The following is an 18,948-nucleotide window of genomic DNA, read 5'->3' as shown; positions in this document are numbered from 1 at the left end:
AAGTTTCCTGTGTAGTGGATAGGGGAGTATGGGCACCAAACATAAATTTTAGAAAACAGTTGGGCACCTAAAATTAAATTTTGTAATGCAGAGTGTTTCATTGTCATTGTCCTTTGTGTGAACCCAGTCCATAGCACCTAAATACTTGATTTGCATAGATACAGGTTTATAAATGGAAAAAAGTGTATGCACAAATTGAGGCAAGCTTGAAATTGTCTGAAAATTGCTCTGTATCAGTAGAAGTTAGACTCAGGCAAAGAAAGTGGCTGTAGGAAAGAAAACAGAATGGAAGCATATGCTCCAAGTGCATCAAGAAAGGCAGACATAAAGATGCTAAAGGAAGAGAATTTAGTTAAAAAGAAAAAGTAATAGAAAAAAACCCCACAAATGAAGGGGAAGAAAAAGTTTTAATAAGTTAGGCAAACGAGATTGAAAATGGTGTTAATTATGCCTAGCATCATAAATGGCAATTAAAAAAAGCAGAAACAGTGGATGCAATATAGTTGTTTTAAGTTGTTAGTGTAGCAGAAACTGCAGCACATCCCATCATCTAGGAACAATTACCAGCTGTTGCCATCAGGGAAATCATCCTTTCTTCACTACTCTACTGTACAAAACCCATGTCCAAAACAACCAGCTGTGATTAAGAGGGTGAATGGAACTCAGAATACCTAAGTTCCATTTTTTTATTCTTTCTCACTGTCCTGCAATCAGAATCCTATCCCTTCTTTTCCTTTCTCTGATACCTTTCCCAACCTTTTCTTCCCTAAACATCTAGTTCACCCCATCTGCCTTACTACTAGGATTACATTTTATTCTGTACAACATGTTTTGGACTGATTTCTAAGAATTATACATAGGGGAAATTAAACAAAACAGATTGTTATCTTTTGGAAATTGTTCTGGTTTATGTCAGACAAAAATATATTTCTACTGACTGGAAAGAAGAGAAATAGAGAGGAAAGACTGTAGCAGAGGATAATCTACATTCTGGAGCTGACATGGACCTTGACAAGAGTAAAAACTGTATTTTCTCCTAGTTTTAATAAATGAAAGTCCTTTTGAGGACTATGATCTATGATGGTATTTTAACCATTACTCAGCAAGATACAGAAGAGCATAACAACATAGGGCAGGATGTCACTGGTATAATCAGTGCCATTAATACCATGATGATTTGACATTAAATGCAATTAGGAGGGGACATTTTTATGCTGCTGCTTTTTTGTCATTATTGTTAGTTTAATAATCTCATCTTTGATAGGCATGTTTACTCATACAGACTTTGTGTCTCTGTGCTACTGAATGGGAATCTGACATTCAGACGCTGATCCAGCCTCCTGCATTTTGATCTAATGGAGACAAACCTAATATAGTTAAACAGTAGGCTGCCAGCAGCCCTTTCAGATCAATTTATGATCTCATATGGCATTATCTTAAAGAAGATACATTTGTATTCTTTCATTAAATCTACCTTCTAAGACTAGCAGTTTATTTTTTATGCATATATATATACTCATATACATAGTGACTTAACAAAGAATGGCTGCAAAGAAGATTTTTATATGGGGGGACTGCATTTGGAGATTTATTTAAATAATTATGAAAGATTGTCAAAGCTAGGCACAAATATGTAAAAAATTCAATAAAAACTCCCCCCCCCCCCCCCCGCAAAATCACTCACAAAAATAAGTGTGAGAAGACTACTGTTGAACATAGACATGCATACCTTTTTTCTTAATAAATAAGTTGAACTTTGGCCAGGAATTATACCTGCTCCTTGTTTACATTTTATTAATACTAAAGGTTAAGGACTTTTATGTGTAGTAATGCATATAACGAGTAACAGCCACACCATGCAGATGAAAAAAGAAAAAAGGAATACAAATAAATACATTTCGGAAAAAAGTGAAACACACAGGAAATTATGGAAAGAAAAGTCCTTAGATATAAAGAATAAGCCTGTGAGACAGAAGAAATAGGTTGACTATCCGGGGACCTTTAAGTACAACAAAACTCACCGAGAGATTAAACTCTGAATCTCAGACTAGTGAGAGTCAGTCTGCTCCTAAAAAGCAATTTAGAGTATTCTGATTGCTCTGAGAGGAATTAGTCAGGCAGCCAGGGATTTTCAGAGCATAGCTATGGGCTTGGGCAATGATGTAAAGCTGGCTATATTGCCTCTGCAGCCCCTACACATTCCCTTCTGCCAAAGAATTTCTCAAGCAGTTACAAACTATTCACCTGAAAAACCTACAATCCATTCCCATTTCTATCATAGATTTCCTCTATGACCGTGGACTGCTTGGTCTACAGGGTATGTGTAAATGGCAGAAAATGGGAGCATTTCACAGCTGCCGGGTTCAGAAGCATCCTGGGAGGTGGGGTGGGATAGTATTGACCCGTTGTCCCCTTGTCCTTATCGTTCAGCCTGCCTCTCCTGAAGGAAATGAAGCATGCAAGCCTGGAGATGTCCAGGATCACTATGACGGCAGGGAAACCCGGGTGTGCTGCCTCCGCAGCCTTTCGTCACCACCTCAGCACCATAATTCAATGCACACTTTTGGGGGCAGTTCCCAGCCCTTTGCTGATCTAAGCCACTTCTTTTTCGTACCGCGCCACGTCTTCATTGCACTGACATGACGACAATGTGAATGGGATTGGTGAACCAGCCTGACTGAAAAATGCCCAATTTCTCTAATCTGTTTTAAAATTAAAGCACATCCATGGTCAGCCCCACAAAACAATATGCCAGCTCAGCCAGGCTTCGAGTAAGGTGTTTACAGGCTAGGGTTGGAAAAAGAGCAAACCTAAGAGACCTTAAGCTATCTGAAGACCTGCTGCCACAAAAAGCCTGAGCGCCTCTCCAGAGCCTGTTTGCCTCAGACATAACATTATTTCAGTTTTTAGGTTTTACCCTATGGACAAAATGTCACATTAATAGTTAGGAAATAATGCAGAGACACTGATATTAATCTGTCACAAAATGCGGTTTGTTTGACAGCTTGCAATTTGCTTTGTATCACTGGATGTCCATTCAAATAGAATAGACTATTTCAGCTGGAAGGGACCTACAACGATCATCTAGTCCAACTGCCTGACCAATTCAGGGATGACCAAAAGTTAAAGCATGTCATTAAGGGCATTGTCCAAATACTCTGTTGGATATTTTCACAGTTCCAACAATGTGCCTCCGTAAATATTTGAAATGCAAGTACGAAACAAAGAATGGACGAAAAGCTAAATTTTTCAGGACGATGAATGGGATTACAAACTCCTCAGATACTAAACACAGCCATCTAAATTTGTTTCAGCTGCACTAAGATACCAGTAACATCCACACTGATGGGCTTGTAAACACGATGCTGGTTCTACAGAAGAGCTGTGCCCTACGTAAACTGGAGGTAGGAACCTATGTTTTGGCACTCGCATTGCTTTAACCATATCCTAATTCCTTCAGTAATGGAGCACTGTGGTGCTCTATTAGGCTAGAAAGATGTAATTGCTCATCTCTGAATCACTCCTGATGTTATGATACATTGAAGAGTAATTTGGGGCTTGGCCTTTGTTTACTATTACATTTCCTCTTTCAGCTACTCCATGAGCAGTTATACCAGACAAGAAACAATATCTAAGCGAATATTTTCTCTTTATGTTACGGGTTTTCTAAAAAAACTTTATAAATTGCAATATAATATAAAACTAACATTTTAATGTAAACATATGAAAATTAAACAACCAACCAACCAACAACAACAAGGTATTTTCTCAGTTGGCTAACAATACCATTTTACATATTCCTGAAGAAAGTCAGAGCTGGACTTTCAATCTGCTTATGACTGAAATCCACAAAGTACTGTTTGTTTTCAAAGGAAAACAGACGTCTGTGCAATACAAGCAGTCTCTCATCCTTGTTTCAACTGTTCTTTCTGATTATTTTGCAAGACCACACAATGATTTTTTCCCTTTTTTTCCCCTCTACCTCCATCCTTTTTTTAGAGGCGTTTTAAGTAATCATGTTTTACAGGATGGGAAAAACATTTTAAGACTTAATCACACAATTATATTCACACAGGCAAAGTCCCTTTGTAGTTGATTGTTTCTCTGCATAAAGGTTGAGCTTCCCAATGAGCTTTGAGCTGCAGGATCTGTATTTATTTGAAAAGGTATGCAATCTCACATCATGACATACAGACCCATGGCTTGGCAGATATTAGGAAAGGAATTGATATGCCAAATATTCTCCAGGAAAAGGGAAATAAAACTGCTTTATTTCAGAGCACATCTGTTTGTCCTGTACTGTATTCAGAAGAAAGTGATTTCTAAAATGTTTTATTTTAGATGAAGTATTAGCTTTATTCCATAGTACTAAATATATTCATTTTATCACATTTCCTATAAGGAAAATTTTGGAGTTCAAAATGTTACTATTAGATTTCACTAGAAGCATTTTGAACTGTAATTTTTTCCTAAAACTCTTTAAAAACAAAGGAGGGGGAATAATAATCTTATTATGAGTATCACCAAAGCTGTATTTAAATGGATAGGTCTCTGGAACTGGAAAAACTCAGTTTCCAGATATAGGGACATGCACCTATATGTAGAATCATTAACTTCAATGAAACTTTCCCTTTGAAAATATAATTGGGAGATCAAGGACTGCATTGTGTAGAGTGAGGCTGGTTGGGGACTTTTTTGTCCTAGAGACCTAAAACGAGATCTAACAATACTACTGTTTGAATAGTAAACAGTAATTTAAAATTTCTACCCACTTTTCTCCAAACTACCATCCAGTTCTGAGCAATTAATTACCCATTATCTTGATTAGCCTAATTAAAGTGAGGATGAAATTATGCTTTCACTGGAGTGTGGCATTTCAAAGGAATTTGCCAATTTGTTTTGTAAAGAAGACTTCCCCATTTTACTCACTATTTTAACAGCCAGCTGTTATCTTCACTTTTACTTGTTGCACACTTTTGGTTATGCTGTCATTCATTAGAGTCTTTTTGAAACAGCTGACATTTTTCACATGTTAAATAGTTCTAAGAGTTTAAGCTTTAAACTTGTAACTGGACGTAGAAATAAATTTCCTGGCAAACCCAGTATTTTTTCTGTTAGAAAAAAATATTTGTCTAATGAGAAAAAGTTATGTTAACTTGAAATATCTTACATTTGCTACTATCTAGTAGCACCCCACTAGAGTTACTGTGGATTGGCTAATACATGTTGACTTGATGCTTGGTGACAACATTTTGCATCTGTTGGACAGGGTCATCTTTGGAGACCTGAATATTTCCTGGGAAGGAGAGGACAAGGGTGACTTTGTAGAGCTTTCTTTCAGATGCTGGGCACCTGAATTTATATTGGGAAGACTGTTCCACCTGTTACAGAGCAGCTGCTCAAATCTTCAGCTGTCTTTAACAAGGTTCAAAATCAGGTGACCCTTGGCCCAGAATGTTCTAATTCTAAATAGGTAATAGCTAGAATGAAAAAATTGAAAGAGCTTCGTTTCATCTTTGGCACAGAATGGAAACAGTTTTAAAGTACAGGAAAACTAGTGTGATGGGCAAATAAATTTCTTCGCAGCTCTACTGATCAATTCACATTTGTTTTTTACTATGTTTAGCAACAACTGAAGTATACAGATTACAAGGTAAGAATTCATGAGTTGTCTATACTAGGGTAGTTGAGATCTTCAAATTACACAAAGGCTTAAGAGACATACAGATGTTTACTAAGTAAAAGTAATTTGCTATTGACCTCTATTTCATTTCCTCAATGGTATTTTCTGTATTGATTTTGATCTTACAGTCTTACTTAATTTTACAATAGTGTTCTGAGCAGTGATATGATATGTATCACACATGACTTTTACCCTTTTCTGTGTTTAGAAAAGTTTGTTCATTTAAACGTAAAATCTCAAAGGATGTTCAAAATATAGATGGTATTCTGATGCTTACTTCAGCAATTAAATTAATTTAACTATTTGTCTCAGTGAATTGGGATTTATACTTCACCTTTCCATGAATATATTCTGATTGTTTTTAATTGTTGCCTTAGGCAGCCTCAAGTTATTTCCAGTCTTCTTGTTTTCTTCTGATTTTGAAGCCTCACTAATTCTTTTTTTTCTGTGTTTTTCTCTTTTGGATTTATCATTTTAAGCACTGGACACTGAGGCAAATTAATTTCTCTTTCCCTTCCCATGAAGTCCTTTGATGGGTTCCCTGTGGTATCTCTGGTTGGCATATTATGTTAAATAGGCTTTCTGCCTTCAGATTAAGAGATTATAATCTATCTCTTAAATTGGTATGATACAGACTCTGCTCTTTTGTCGTGAATGAGTCGCTTGGGCCACTTAAAGAATCACCATCAAGGGTATTAGCAAAAGTCATTTAATAGGAGTTTACAAAAGCGTGACTTCACAAAATTTGATGGCAAGGTATACTCTATTACTTAATACATGGATGAAGCGTACAAAGGAAAATCAAGTTAGAATTAAACTAGAATGATTTATACAGACACTGAAGACACAAAAGGGTAAGAGACACCCTCCCATTGAGTCACAAGGTTCAGAGAAGACCCCCTTGCTTTCTAAACTCCTGATGGACCTTAGGTGCAGCTGGATCCATTCCTAGTCCCAGACTTGGTCAACAGTTCATGTTTTAAGGGATTATATGTGTGTAGCAGCAGTTTAAGGTTCATTCACAGTTTAAAGTGGATCACAAGATTTAGCAGCACCTAATCATTGACTAATTTTACATTTACAAAGTGATTCAGTAGAATTTATTAAAATTGCAACAGTGACTTAATTATAGATTCGAAATGGCAATATTTATATTTGCTATCGGATACCTAGGTCAGTTCACACACGCACAGACACAAAGATATATATATATAGATAGGTAGATAGATAGATATAAAAAGGTATACCTGTTAATAATTCCCCTTGAGTTCAGTGAAATACTCACTTCAAATGTCTCGGCATTTCTCAACAGGCGAGGGTTGAGCCTCAAGGAGCAAAGGGTTTCACCCCAGGTCCCGTTGTCAGCTTTGGGTGACAGTCCTCCGAACTTTGCAAACTGGAAAGTTTGCGAGCTATGAGAGGTGCCCTGCTCAGAGGGACATGCTGGCTGCAGCCCGCTGCAGTCCAGAAAAGGTCAAAGGGCCTCACTTAGGACCCCTGTTTATAGGTTCACAAGATGATTGACTTTAGTCATCAGCAAATTACTGGAATTCCAGTAACGCTGGTACCATTCCACTCGAGCTACGATCCAGGTAATGGATGTCCCAAGGTTGTCAGGGGATGACTAATTATTCCCACTTTCATTCCCCATCTCGGCCAGGCAACAGGAGTTCTTGGTACGGTCGGTGTCGCTCCCCACCTTAGCCATTTAAGAGTTCCTGCTACGGTCAAGGGACCCTTAACCACCCAACTCACTACACAAAGGCCAAGGTCTAACAGGAATTCCTGAGATTGTAGAGCAGCCCAGGAGGTGGTGGGGTGTGTGTGTGGGGGGGTATGCACCACCACACCTTTGAAGCTTGTAGAAGACAGAATTTATTACCCCAATTTATCTTCTACAGCAGTACAATCCTGTTGAGGGCAGGCAGCAGCAAATTATCTCTAGAGATTATTTTTTTCTCCTCCTGCCTCAAAGCTTCCTTCCAAATACAGATGTTAGCAAGGCAAATTTTTATGGCACTCACCTGGTACTTCAGTGGCATCTGGGGAAGCAAATGCAGGAAGAGCCTGAAAGCGTTGACACTCCAATTCCCACTCAATTCCTGTTCCACTGAGAATGGCAACCGCATCATGTTTGCAGCTGTCCCTTGCAGCACAGATTTGAAATGACAGTTCAGCTGAGTTGGTGACTGCTTCTGTAATTGATCTGGTAATAAAGAAATGACAAAGGTGCTTTTATTTTTTTTTTTTATTATTTTTTTTTTACTCCCCAAACCCCCTGCATGCTGAAGCAGGAAAACACCTGGCATCATCTTTCATCAATGTTTAACATAGCCTCTTCTATCTAGTGTTGCCTTCCCTTCTCTTAGATCAGGAATTGCTCTCAAAACAGCACCCAGTTCCTCTCCCCAGCTTCTATTATTTACTGGTATTGTCTCTTCGTTTCCTGCAGAGTGCAATTTCTTGGAGAAGAAAGAGAGTTCCACCTGGTCAAACTTCTCAACAGAAATCTGTTACTCTTCTCAGTCATGTCTAGCTTCTTACAAGCTACCCCATGAAACACAGCTATGTGAATTTTAGTGCATTGTATACATCCTCGAACAAATAGATAGTTTTAATTGCTGTTAAGAGAGCTTACAGTTGACAGCTCTAACTTCAAAAACATTCCTTAGAAAGTTAATGATCATTTAGGAACTAGAATAGCATGCATATGACATAAAACCACCAAAGTTTCATTCAGATATAAATGGAGAAGAAAATATTTCAACATTTTTATATCTTTATAACTTGAAAACTTTTCAGAACTTTTAATTTCAGATAATTCCACAACAGAGCCTAGAGCCTTTTGGATAATTCAAAAGAATTTAAGTGATACTGTAAAATATCCATATTTACAAATGTATTATTAAAAATGACTAATCAAAGTAATTTTTCCTGCAATATTATAATTTCTAATGAGTATTAGCCATTACAATATTTATCAAATGCCAGAATCAAATAGGAATTCAGTGTTCTACAGCAATATATATTAAACAAGGGCCTTGACTACTGCTTTCTTTCTGATGCTTCTCACAGTACAAGAATGTAAAAAGGCTTCTGAAGGTTCTGGAGGGAAAAGAAATTGCTGCTTATAATGAGTGTTAGCCCGTTCAGGCAACTGTGTTCATATATGATTCATACCAGTTTCTACTATGTATTTAAACACACACTTAGGTTATTTTACTCTTCTTGTATTAGGTGGAAAATAGCTTACCAAGCTTCTACACTTTCATTTTTGGGGCAAGAAAAACAGTTCCTTCTGACTCAATGTTCCATGAGTTCAGTCAATCCAGTGGATTTATTCAAGGAAACTGCAAACAGTTGACTTCTCCAGCTGACTGCAAGACTCAAATTGATGGATGCCTCAAGCAAGCTTGATCTCAAGATCAAGCACGGTCTTATCTCAGTAGGGCTCAGATCCTTTTATTTTCCCCTGAGATTTTAATTTCATGCTGTAAAATAGTGTTAAAATATTAAAAGAATCAAGTTATTAATATATTCCAAATGAATAATTATTCCATATGCAAAATTCTTTCAAAAAATTCAGTGAGAATTAAATTTAGTTTTCATTCTGCTGATGCACTTTGAGAAATTATCTGTTGCAAGTCTTTTGATAATTTATGTCATAACTGGTAACACATTTGCCTCTATCTTCGTGCCACCAAGGTATGATTGCTGGTAAAAAAATCCTACAATTGCAATGCAGATTTAAAACTGTTTCTTCTTCCTACAAATGATGCAACCATAATTATTTGGAAACATAATTTCTAGATGAAAATCTGAAGTCTGATGAAAAACCCTAATGCTAAAATCTCTTAAAGCCAAAACAACGTCTTGGGCTCCCTGCACACCTTCAGGAGTGGAAAGGGAAAGGAAAGATTAGAAAAGACTTTATTGGTAAAGTTGACTTCTATATATAGTTCTAAACTAAGTCCTTACTCTGTAGTTTTGTATTTGAGGACATACTGGGGCAAAGGGGCTTTTAGAGTCTCATTATGTGATAGATCTAGTTTAAGAATTGCTCAATCCCTGCCATGGTTGTATAACATCTGGCCTGAAACATCTCAGTATTCAGTCCTGCTGTCAAAATCACCTGAATCTTCCTTACAGTATCTCCAGTTACAGTCATACTTGCGCAACACAGAATGTTGAAAGTTGTTGAAGAAAACCAGCTTTGCACAAATCCAATGCTATCATTCAGTTTGCATAATCCCACAGATTATCTGAATTTATAAAGAAATTAAATTTTAAAAAATTACTCTGCTTTCACACTTTTAGCACATCTTCAAGCAATATTTTCTAATAAACAAAAAGACATCATATTTTCCCTTCTATGGCTGCTGATAGGCCTTTTTCTTGAATTCCTGTGGGAAGTGTATCAGATATCTTTTAGATACCACAGAGGATGGCACCATTATTGATACAGACAATATACCCAAATTTCTTGCTGACTGATCTACAGTACATTAGGCAGCATAAATTTATAATGCCCTGAACAAATGATATTTAGAAAATCTATCCAAGCTTACAGATGAATCTTCCAGCTATTTGCAACCATTTTCCTTTCTAACAAAGGAAAGAGCTGAAAAACAATTCTAATCTGAAGGTCAATTAGCTTTAACCCCCAGATTCTGTAGGAGAGCTTTACTTTAGCTGTAATAAAAATGTTGGGCTTGGAGCTCTATTAAGTTTATTAACAAATACAATACTTAGGTGACAGAGACATAGAAACCGTTAGACATTTTTAACACTCCAAGATTGTAGGTAATGCTAATAAAATGAGAGCATTGTGGCTGATAAAATATTATTTTGAACATAAAAAAGTAGACAGATTGTTTGAAAAGAAATACCCTTTCATTACTTCTCTCTGATTCACTTTTTTGTACAGAGCAGAGCAAGCAGAAGATTTGGGTATTTTGTGAAACTTTGGGGTTTCTTGGTTTGTGGTGGTTGTTCACGTAACATTAGTTAGTACTTATAAATACAGCTTATTCCTCTGTGGTTTGTCTTAACTTTGTGTATAACACAATAGCCATTAAAAAGTAATTGTCACTTTAAAAACAATTACACATCAGGGTTATTAGAATATCATATGATGAGATTGTAATATACCTGTTCAACATTTTCACTTAAAATACACATATGTAGTCACCTTCATTCACCATAAATGGAGGCAGACATGTAAACTGCATGTAAAATCAAGTAAACGTTAACCGCATTTCCTTACGTTTCTTTACTGTATTGCAGCAGCCACTGGGGTGCCCACGACATTTAAACACATTTTCTTTTCATTTGGCTCTTGAGAGTATCCAACTCCATCAAGGAAGCAAGTTGTAAACAAATTCACAGAACAATCTGCCAGCTTAGCTATTTAGAAAGGTGAAGATATTAAGAGCACTAATACATTCTAATGACATAAAATCCATATGATGGAGAGTAAAATGAGCATATGCCAACTAGAATCGTGGTCTAGTGGTAGCACAATGCAGTGCCTAATGGGGAGCCATAACCAGAGACTAGCAGTGCCAAGGAGGCCATGTATCTCTAGGGAAGGAAACAGATCACTAATGGGAATCTGAAATCTTGCTGACTGAAGCAGTGTCATTGACAAGCTAGTGGAGAAAACAGTCTATTTTTAAAACAAACGGTAAGCAAAAGAACTGTGATGTAGGGCCTTCGAGGTACAAGTGATAAAAAGGAATTTTAAAAATGGGATGTCTGGTACTCTCCAAAGTAAATATGTACTTTACTGTAGTGGGAAGATTTTTATTTAGAATATTTGCATATTCATATTGGTCATTAGAATTGAAATGGTCTTCATTTGGATAGCATGGGTTACAATTTGCTTGCAATGGCGACATAACTTCATAAGAACTGATAGCTGTCATTTTCCTTTCTTCTGCATTTTCTAATTTCACCCACCACTGGAACAAGCAGTGTTTTATTCATACAGCAAGGTCACAGAAAGTATTTTCACAGCTTAATCTTCCATAACATTTTAACAAGCAAGACCACCGTTCTGTTTCTGTTATATTTTATCTCACAGAAATATCTGTAGCTTCAGAATGTCTGGAGAGGCATTTAAGATGAGCAGTTCTTCATTTCACAGAGTACAACAAACCTACACACAGAGATACAACTCTGTGTTGGCACAAGACCATAAAATCAATTGCTTGTTTTCACTAACGTGTAGGATTTTGTTGCAGAACTAAATATAGCAGCATTCACACCCTAGACTTCATATTTAAAATGTGGACAGACTGAGAATGGCATTGCATTTGATATGCTGAAATCCCATCTTTGTTCCATTCTGAAGTTGGACACACTGCTTACAACCTTTTACAGGAACATTCCTCAGATGCTGCAGAGAGGCCCATGGTCCTGTCCATCATTCATTAGCAGTGGTGCTGAGGGCATTCGTGTCCTCCCAGTAGTTACCAGTATTTCACAACTTCACTTCCGTAATTACCATTTGGTCATTATCTGTGGGAATGGCAGCTCTGTGGGTGGGCAAGGCTCAGATTTTCTCCTCCTGTAAAAGCACATGAAGGAATCTTAGCACGACCCTTCTGGGGAAAAACTTCACTCCTGTGGCCAAGGAGGCAGCAAGTTCCATTCCCAAAGGACTGGATTTTCCAGGAGGCTGAGATCAAAGTTGCCTACAGTGGCTCCTGCCCCAGCATAATATCCTCTTCAAAGTAATGACAGTTTTTTTCAGCCCTGTGCAATCAATAGCCTGCTCAGATGACCCGTACCTGAGCATAGGTGGAACAGCTGTGTAGGAAAATCAGCAGAAAAGGCTGTACTATCCTTTTCACCTAAGGTTTGGTTCTGAAGGACAACAACGACTTCTCCACTGAGTCTAGCCCTGTTATTCTTTCTCTTTGTCTCTTGCTCTTCTTTGGGGATCTGCAGAGTCTGGAAAAGGAGAGAAATGGAGCCAAGAGAACACAGCTTTGATTCTGGAGGGTGGTTATCTGGGTTAATTGCTTCAGTGGGAATTATTTTTAGGAAGAAGCATGCATAAATCGCTGGGGAGATGATCTGAGATAGAATAGCTGGGCTGTTTGTGACTCACCTTTAAAGAGAGGTTTTCACTAAATACAAAAATAGCATAGTCTGTGCTCCTCCTAAGACTACTTAAATTATGGTGAGAAGAACAGGCATCTCAAAACCCCAACACTATTATCTGTTATGTCACACAAGAACCACTTTAGCAGAATCTTCAGGGAATGACATCAAGCCAGTTGCTTAAGGATAGGACATATTCCCTTAAGTACAGCCAAAGAGTAATTTAGAAAAATGATATAATCTTTTTAGATCTTTTCTTGGTCCCTTTCCTGTGAACTGTCTGGCTTGCAAGACTCATGAGTAAAAAGGGCAATAAAATCAGATAATCCATGATTTATATATTAGATTCTCATACAGTGTCTTTGCAGTGAGATTTCCCATTGGAACCAATACAGTTAAAAGAGTCTGTCTTAAGACAATGCATAGCTTGTGACAGCAAAGACTGTGCATGTTTGGTAGGCATAATTTTCTGTTTTTCTAACATCTGGAGTAAAAATGTCACATCAGAGTGACAGTTTCTTTGTACTTACAGCTAAATGAATAGAGAAAAGTCAACAACAAACTGTTAGAAGATGTTTGCTGTCCTCTCATAAAGTTCTAAATTAGTGTTTTTAAGTGCCAATGAATAAGGCACATAATATAATGCAGTTAAAGAGAGATCAAGACTGACCCATTCTCTGCTCCACAGAATTTTGGTGAGCTTTCTCTTGCAATGTTAAGTGGAGTTTTATAAACAACCATATTTTTTTCAGAAAATTCAATTTCTGTAATTATTATTCATCTGTCTTAAGCCAGTAAGAGATGATACAATAAACGGATTAATTATTGTGACCATGGTACTTAAAACAACAATGCCAAGCATTTTGGAAGTGCTGATGTTTTGATTAGATTGATGGGGAGAAAAAGAAAATAATTACATGGGTATTATCTTACTAAATATTATTGTTTATCATAATATGGAACTGTATACATGAAGTGCTTAGCTATCATCCCCAATAAGCTGATCACAGATTTAGGCAGAAGGTCACCTCCACTTAACTGTTTCCAAGAACTGACAGACACAGTTGCACTTTTGACATTTTTAAGATAGAATTAATTCCTAGAGAAAATCATGCTAGGGCTCAATTTCAGAGCTCTAATAATACTCTTTGGACTCCCAATATCTAATTTTAATTGTACAGGTTGTTCTTCTCAGTTCTTCTAAATGTTAAAATTAGAAACCAAAAATGCGAACTTTTTTTTCCCCCAAAAAACCACCTGTTCATATACTGATGTGGCCACAAGGGTTATCTTCTAGCTTAACTTCACCTGAAAGGAATCCAATTCAGGTCATAGTGGCCAAAGCACAGTAACTGGGATGACTGGGAGTTTTTCCTTAAAAGTGCACTTTTAGAAGTCTAAGATGGATACAGTAACACCACCAAATCCAGTTCTGATTCAGTGATAAACTATGTTCTTCAAGCATCATTTTCTCAAAAATTAACAGTAAATTGATCTTACCTTTTAGACTACTGACATCCAAGACACCCCTTCTGGTGGGAACTCTGTTTTGCAGCAGGCTGTAATACAGCCAGTCCTACTGGCTTGTGAAAATAGGTCCATGGCACTGAATATGCAATTCATGGTCAAACTGGTAACACATCATTCTTAAAATATTAAAGAAAACCTTTTAAATCCTTGGGATGTATCTCCTCTGCTTACACAAATATAGTCATCTGTGGCATTATAAGTCATTTTGCAACTTGTCCTGTGTAGAACGGCAATTAGGAACTGATTAATATGAATAGGTTCTCTGCAGACAAATTCACCAAACAAAATGGCAAATTCTTTTAACTGTACTCTAGCAATTTCTATTTCAGTTTTGAATAGATGGAAAATTTATAGTGATATGAAATTATATAATGAAGTTCGCACATAGAACACAGAGTTATTCTCTAATGTGTCTATTTTCTTGAGTGACATTGTTCAGTACATGCAAAAATGTAGAAGAAATGACTGCTTATTATTCCAAATAAATACTTTAAAAATCATCTTAACCTTTTAGTATTTTTCCTGCTTGTTTCTCCACTAAGAAAACTATTTTAAGATTTAACAACACAAGGAAACTTTCAGCAATTTCTAAAGATGTTAATTCTTTCAAGAACTGATTTATAGCAATTTACAACTATTAACACACTTGCAACTTATAATACAGTTTTCAGTATCTACAAACACAACATAATAAAAATCTCATTGATTTTTGTTATTAATCAGAGAGGTCCAAAACAATTTATAAAGCAATTTCTCTTAAAGGCAGCACAGTGATTGGGTAAGTTATCTATATGCATCACCTCAGCAGAAACTCACTGACTGCTACATATAGACCCACTTTAAGAGCAGAACAGGGTACCAAGATTAAAATCTCTACATATTGAAAAATAAAATGGAGAAGTCTTCGGAAGTCAACCAAATTGTAAACAACCTGTATAGAACCAGGATACTCTTTTAAAATTATTGCTTTAAATATTGCATTCTTCTTCAAAAAAAACCTAAACAATTCTTAAGATAAACGGTGCTGAAAAAATATATTCAGCATGCTGCACATATTCAAAACATAGATGCTGTATCTTTCATGTCACTTGTGCGCTGGTCTGAGAGCATATTGAGATAAATTACACCTATTTCAGGACTAATTTGGAAAAAACCTGAGCTGCACAATACATAAATTGAGCAAATTATCTAAAATGAAAATTATGTCCACCAAGCCTTCAAATGAAAATTGTCTTCTTGTTTGAAAGTCTGGTTGATCCATAACTACTTCTCTGTGTGTATGTGAAGGCAGTGTAGGGGAAACTCCAAATAAGTCCAGCAATTCCCTGCTGGCATACAGTTCTTTCAAAACATGCAAAGCAAAGAAGAGAGGGATATCACTGCATCTAGATTATTGTTTGTACTATTAGGTGGTCCTCTGCCTAGCGCTCAGAGTCACATTTATCAAGACAATTCTACTGCTGCGGTATCTGACACATCTCATTCTTACAGGTTTCTGTAGCGGCAATTTCTATGCTACCTCTGCAAGGGATAGTGCACTCCTGCAGCTGATATCCATGAGGCACCAGTACTCAACCAAGCTGCTGGGAAGCTAGTCTGGAACTACACAAATTATTTGGTAAGGACTGCGATAACAACAATCTCCTAAGCTTTAGCAATAATCATTTAACAACTATACCAGATATTATAAATTAGCCATACATCAGAATTAGTATAGAATAGATTATCTTCAAGCTGGTATTGCGTGATTATGATTATGGGAGTCCACTGAAACTTACTTAAACTCACAATGTCTTTATTAACTGATGGAGGCATACGGAAATGGGATGCAAAATCCTGGATGCACAAACTCTATTGCAAAATTCAAAATACCCTGAATTTTGTCTTAGAATCTTAAATATACCCTGGGAAGAAGCCTTAAGCCTTATGCAATTCACACATATCATTCTGTCTTACTTGGAGCCTAGAAATGACAATGCAATTTGGAAAACTACACACATTAAGCCTCTCTGGGTTAGTAGTCTGCCAGGAGTTGTTAGCAGTCAGTCTAGACTCGGGACAGCTGAATACTAGTTGTCACCTTATAAACTCAACTCAATTTCCATGGAGTTTTTTGAAGGGTAGCTCAACCACTCTCTTCCCTGTAGTCCAAAGAACACCTTTTGACAGCTCTCACTCCTTACAGAAAGAGTATGTCCTCAAGACTCATGACATCTAAGTGTGTGTGTGCGCACACATAAATTTTGATGTGTCTCCAGACCAGCGACATGTTTTCACTTGTAAATATGTATTGCAAATATATATGGGATATTAGTAAATGAAATATTTGTAAGAATTGCTAGTATTATGGAGCTCACATCTGCTCTAAACTATCACAAATCATTTGTAGTGTCAGTAGTTTGGTTTGTTCCTAGGTTTTAATTCAGAGCCTTTTTCTGGCTCAGCTTAGTACATGAAGCAGGCTTGCATGCCAAAGCTGTGATTAACTTTATAGATGCAGTGGAATTATGGAAATGCATCATGCAAAAGTGCGTACTTGCCAAAATTATTCCATGACCTTGTGCTTAAGCTGAGTTTTAAATAATTCAGTGATGTATTGAATGAATAAATTTGTGCTGCTTGTTACTCTAAACAGTCATGCTTTCACTTTCCTTGCCATTTTTAATAAAGCCTCACTTTCTAATATTCATGAAATATTGCATTTCAATTAAATTACATACGTATTGAGAAAATAGTTTGCCCTAAGCTGTTTAGTGTTGACACCAACTGTCATTTGCCTTTTCTTTTTGTATAATAACCATGGAGGTTTTATGTACAGGCAATATAAAGCACTGTCACACTTTAACGAGAAACTTTTTTGATCATGTATAGCGCAAGAGAGAATAAACCTAAGCTATTTTGTTATTTTTAAAGGCTATTAATTTAGCTTAAATAGTGCATACTCAATCCAAACTTAAGTTTTCCATTCCTGGTTTCATGGAAACAGCATACAAAGTCTTCCAGTGTTTCAGTTGCTCCGTAAAAACTGCAGAACTCAGGCCTTTGAGCTGGTTCAGTTTGAGCCAAACCTGTTTTTAAAATGCAAAAGTAACAGAAAAGCCACGAGTTAAAAGGTTAGTGTTTTAAACAGCATAAGAAGATAAAAGGGAATACAAATATAAAATTATACCTGCACTGAAGCAGCAAAATATTGTTTGCCAATTCATCATTGTTTCATTGTAGGTAAATTGATTAAAGTTCTTGTGGCTCAGTATATTTCCCTTTTAAAATGGGACTCTTATCACCTTCTTATTTATAAGAAATAATTTCATGTTTTCAAATTAAAAGTAATCTCATTATATCACTTTGGATAATAAAACTAGAACAGTATTTTATCTCTAACTCTAACTATGTACTCATATGGTCCCCCTTATTCTACCTGATTTCATTTCCCACCGCTTGGCCAAAATGAACGGTAATTTTTAACAAGACCAGAAAGATCTCATGAAGTCCATGTTGCATATCACCCTCTATGCCTGATGCAGAGAAAGAAAATTTGTTACAGAGCTCAGCTAAAGCCTGGTTCTCAAGCTGAAGCTGTAAAGGCTTCTCCGTTCGATAACAGAGACCTGAACCATAGCTACGGTGCAGCTGCAATGTGCTAGCTGTTACAGATAGCAGGTACCACAGAAGTTTATTCCCAGAGTGCAAGTGAATAGATGTTGTGAAGAAAAAACAAATATGAAATAAACATCCCATTAGCACATGCTCAAAAGGCCAGCGGATCCCTCACAACTCTTCTTTTGTCGTTCCTTGCTGTTTTCGAATAGCAGGAGGGCAGGGGAAAAGGTGTTTGCAAGCTTCACCTACTAGACAGATTTTTCACTGATGTCTGTAAGCGAATGTGGATATAGATACCATACTGCATCTCTAGCCATCTTAGTGACTTTAAATTGGCCCCTAACATACTGATAATCTTCACCCACTAGTGAAGCAACCACCAGCACCATTTGTCAAAATATTTTCAGAAACTATCCCAAAGTGTTCTGGTTGTTTCACTGTAACTAAGAGGCCACAAACAGTTGCCCCGAAGCATTTACAATCAGCATTAGGAAGACAGTAGCAGAATTACTGTAAAGAGCTAGGCAAAAGAAGTACATTACAGCAGCAAAAGCTTTTGATTCCATAATTGAAGATATTTTGCAATATATTGAAAAAAGTTTTAAATAAACGATCTATATGTGATTAATTTCTTATAGTTTCAGGAAAGGAGATTGTCTTCAGCAGAAACACTCAAGCTACCAGTTTAGGAGAAGTTTAAAGTAAGCCAGATCGCGAGCCTTCTTATACAAAAGTCTTCTGTTTGATATGGGAGTTTCCTTGGCACATAGTTTCTTGTTTAGGTGTCACTGACACAATTACTCATGTGACAGATGAAAGAAAGGCTGCACAAAAACGTTTGGTGTTTTCAACTCTAGCTCCACTTTAACTTCCTTAAGTAAGTAAGACCCTTTTAGTTGACTTTCACAAGTAGAAGTGCTCAAGAAAGAAAGAAAGAATGGACGTAATGGCTGAGAATAATATAGTAACTCCACTATAGACTGGACTTGTGCTGCTTCCTTCCATTGTTCCTATATCAAAACATA

At 36.8% G+C, this 18,948-nt stretch overlaps 1 long non-coding RNA gene across 2 annotated transcripts in view; it reads right to left on the bottom strand.

Annotated features, from left to right (window-relative positions):
- LOC142029591 (uncharacterized) overlaps positions 1–9,054 on the bottom strand; it is a 29,178-nt gene extending 20,124 nt beyond the window's left edge. For both annotated transcript variants that reach the window (XR_012649973.1, XR_012649965.1), the window contains exons 1-2: positions 8,937–9,054; positions 7,708–7,889 (exon numbers count right to left, since the gene is read on the bottom strand). This is a non-coding gene — a long non-coding RNA (uncharacterized LOC142029591). The remainder of the gene's footprint in view (positions 1–7,707; positions 7,890–8,936) is intronic.
- Positions 9,055–18,948: the final 9,894 nt, after the last annotated feature.

This window comes from Buteo buteo, chromosome 1 (assembly GCF_964188355.1).
Source record: "Buteo buteo chromosome 1, bButBut1.hap1.1, whole genome shotgun sequence".
In the NCBI taxonomy this organism is placed as follows: domain Eukaryota; kingdom Metazoa; phylum Chordata; class Aves; order Accipitriformes; family Accipitridae; genus Buteo; species Buteo buteo.
This window is presented reverse-complemented; position numbering and strand designations above follow the sequence as displayed.